The sequence below is a fragment of the Hippopotamus amphibius genome, chromosome 10 (assembly GCF_030028045.1).
Source record: "Hippopotamus amphibius kiboko isolate mHipAmp2 chromosome 10, mHipAmp2.hap2, whole genome shotgun sequence".
In the NCBI taxonomy this organism is placed as follows: Eukaryota; Metazoa; Chordata; class Mammalia; order Artiodactyla; family Hippopotamidae; genus Hippopotamus; species Hippopotamus amphibius.
The window spans coordinates 55,138,507-55,142,508 of NC_080195.1; the positions used below are offsets into that span (position 1 = coordinate 55,138,507).

Sequence of the window (4,002 nt, forward strand, 5' to 3'; positions counted from 1 at the left end):
ATTAGGCAGCGGCGGGGAGAAGATCTTGAAGGTATTCAGGAAAACTAACAAGAAAATCACTTACTTTTTTCCCCCAAAGACAGGGATTTGTTGATAATTGGGGGAAGAAAAGAGAATCAGCACTTTGCTGGGCCTCTTATATATGTTATTTCATTTAATTCTCATAACATGCAACTGGATAATAAAAATAATGTATAATTGGCCAAAAAAAAAAAAAAAACACAATTTAAGTGTAATTTTAGTTTACGCATCTTTTGCCCCCGTTTGACTAGGAAGCCCATATTTTTCCACTGCGTCATAAGTGAGCTTCACCATACCCCATGAGCAGCTGTCATACAGGTCTGTAATTGTTTGCCTGAGCTCAGCTTCATTTCAATCCAAGGTATACTTTAAGCAGAGCTATTTGATATGGTGACACCTCCGTGAGATAACATAGTGGGGTAATGTAGAAAATAGTAGGTGAATGTCATCAGATATCAATTTCAGGCCTGCTTTTTTTTTTCTTAAATTTATTTTTTTTAATTTTTTTGAACTTTTATTGAGGTATAATTGACATACAATAAACTGCATATATTTAAAATGTACAATTTGATATTTTTTTCTTATTAGTAACATATATATGGCAATCCCAATTTCCCAATTCATCCCACCCCAACCCCCCCACTTTTCCCCCTAGATGTCCATGTGTTTGTTCTCTACATCTGTGTCTCTATTTCTGCCTTGCAAACTGGTTTATCTGTACCATTTTTCTAGATTCTGCATATATGCGTTAATATATGATATTTGTTTTTCTCTTTCTAACTTATTTCACTCTGTATGACAGTCTCCAGGTCCATCCATGTCTCTACAAATGTCCCAATTTGGTTCCTTTTTACAGCTGAGTAATATTCCATTGTATATATGTACCACATCTTCTTTATCCATTCATCTGTTGATGGACATTAAGGTTGCTTCCATGACGTGGCTATCGTAAACAGTGCTGCAATGAACATTGGGGTGCATGTGTCTTTTTGAATTATGGTTTTCTCTGGGTATATGCCCAGTAGTGAAATTGTTGGGTCGTATGGTAATTCCATTTTTAGTTTTTCACGGAACCTCCATACTGTTCTCCATAGTGGCTGTATCAATTTACATTCCCACCAACAGTGCACGAGGGTTCCCTTTTCTCCACACCCTCTCCAGCATTTACTGTTTGTAGCAGGCCTGCTTCTAACTAGCTGCATGGTGTGGGATGGGTAAGTCATGTGATATTGCTGGGCCTTGGTTTCCTCACCTGTAAAATGAGATGAGGTTTGACTCCATTACCTGTAACACCCTTGTACCTCAACAAACCCAGGTTCTCATGGGATGTGTGTGTGTTTAAATTAGTTTTACTTTAAGATATCTGACTGCCTCACTCTTTCAGAATACTAGAAATATTCTCAGTTCTCACAAAAGCAGAGTTTACTTGCTCCTCAGATATACATATCTATATATAGATAGATATAGATATATATTTATTATCAATTCTAAAGTCGTCCTGTACACACCTGTCATTCTGTCATTGGCACGTGCTCCAGGTAAAGTGATGGAATAGGAAACACGTGCCCTCAGTTATATATCTCCTCTTTCAGAACCCTGGATCCCGAATTATAAGAATGCTGTCTCTTCCCTAGAATCTTCTTTCTCCACCCTCTTCTCCGCTTCATCACTAATCTTACCTCCTTTCAGTTACCTGAGATGGCTAACCTGGGCTTAATTATTTCTGAAATTTGTGGCCTTATACTTTACATACCTGTATTGTGCTTTTTGTTTCTTGGTTTTCTTTTTAAATTTTTTGCTGTGTTGGGTCTTCATTGGCTTTCTGTCATTGCAGCAAGTGGGGGCTACTCTTCACTGTGGTGCGCAGGCTTCCCAGTGCAGTGGCTTCTCATTGTGGAGCACGGGCTCTAGGTGCACAGGCTTCAGTTGTTGCAGCGTGTGAGTTCAGTGGTTGCGGTGCGTGGGCTTAGTTGCTCCACGGCATGTGGGATCTTCCCCAACCAGGAATCAAACCTGTGTCCCCTGCATTGGCAGGGAGATTCTTAACCACTGTGCCACCAGGGAAGGCCCTACATACCTATGTTGTAATAGAAGAAATCAAAGCCTAATTTTCTTTCCTTTTTTTTTTTTCACATCTTTATTGGAGTATAATTGCTTTACAATGTTGTGTTAGCTGCTGCTGTACAACAAAGTGAATCAGCTCTATGTATCTATATATCCCCATAACCCCTCCCTCTTGAGCGTCCCTCCCACCCTCCCTATCCCACCCTCTAGGTCCTCACAAAGCACAAAGACTAATTTTCAATTGCGATTTGAGGCTGTAACGGAAGTGAGCATTGTTGTGGAGGGTGGGAAGGTAATTTCAGGGAATTCAAGCTTTCTGAGCAGCCTACATCCTGTAGGTAACAATAGTAAACATTCACGCATTTAAGGAATGTAAAGCCCCAACAGAATGCCAGGCACATAGTAGGAGCTGAACAGGTGGTAAATCATCTTATTCTTCCTCTGCAAGTCAGCTTTGCATATTGTATAATCTACTCAGATCCCTAGTGGGCTTGTCCTCTTTTAAAATCCCCTTGAAGTCTCTCAAACCTGGGACAATGTTTTAGAGTCTTACCTAATGTATTAGTTCTACAAATGAACCATTTTTCTTGCGCGCGTTCTTTTATCTTTCTCCAGCTCTTGCTAATCCTTTATTTTATTCTCCATTGCTGTCTTTTCTCTCCTTCCTTCTTTTGAATGTGTACCTTTTACATCCACGGAATTGCCGTCTCCTATTATTCTTATTATCCAGCCCGCCTTGCTTGTGGCCATGGGGTAAAGTAAATTCTCTGGCTTGGGAGCAGGACTAGTCATGTGCGGAAACACCATCCCCGAGGCAAGGGGAGAATTTAATACGGTTTCTAATCTCTGCTTCCCCTGTGCCCCTCCTCTGTTTTCCCTTGTATCAAAGTACGGAGAGTCGGGTGGTCTTTTTTTTTTCCTTTGCTGTTTTCTTTTCTCCTGCCTTGTTTTATTTTGTCAGCTTGTGGAGGACTGAGGACCAGGGATGCATGATGAAAGAGCCTGACAGTCTGGAAGCAGGAAAACAGCGGAGGAGGGGGGGCAGGATTGAGGAGCCTGCTGCTGATGCCTGCCCACTCCTGGCATTCTTCCACATCAATGAACCCTATTTATTTACTTTTCTTTAAAAATGAAGTCAACTACCTGTGGGGTTTTTTTTTAATTAATTTTTATTGTTGTAGAGTTGATTTACAGTGTTGTGTTAGTTTCAGGTGCACAGCAAAATGAATCAGTTATACATATACATATATCTACTCTTCTTTTCCCATACAGGTCATTACAGAGTATTGAGTAGAATTCCCTGTGCTATACAGTAGGTCCTTATTAGTTATCTATTTTATACATAGTGGTGTGTATATGTCAATCTCAGTCTCTCAATTTAAAATATATGGAACTTAAAATATAAGAATTTGTGTGTCATCCTTGCACGGGGCCATGCTAATCTTCTCTGTATTGTTCCAGTTTCAGTATATGTGCTGCCGAAGTGAGTACCCACCTGTGGTTTTTACTGTCCTCCTTGCCAGTGCTCCATCTTTCTTATGTGTTTCCAGTGCTTGTTTTCCCCTCTGGTTTTTCTTCCTCTCTTCCTCTTTTCCTAGATAACTGCCCTCCCTCTTCTCTAGATAATACATCTTACAAAGACAGCATAAATCCTCTTCATTTCCTAAAAGATGGGCTAATCACCAACAATAATAAAACAAAAAATGTGTCTTGCTTTACAAAGTCAGATTTTTTTTTTCATTTTCACATTTCATCTAACTCTTGAAATAGCCCTATGAGGTACGTAGTACTGTCATTCCCATTTCACAGGTGACAAAACCAAGCCCAGTCCCCATGTGACATTCAACTATATATTCTGATTTCTTGATAATGTGTTCTTTGCCCAAAGGGTTAGTCTTTCCATTTTAGCATGTATTG

The 4,002-nt window shown here is 39.9% G+C and overlaps 1 non-coding gene across 1 annotated transcript; it reads right to left on the reverse strand.

The window, feature by feature from the left end:
• Positions 1 to 3,466: 3,466 nt before the first annotated feature.
• On the reverse strand, positions 3,467 to 3,576 carry LOC130830706 (U6 spliceosomal RNA). The gene has a single exon (XR_009047873.1). It is a non-coding gene; the product is annotated as a U6 spliceosomal RNA (small nuclear RNA).
• Between the last annotated feature and the right edge of the window lie 426 nt (positions 3,577 to 4,002).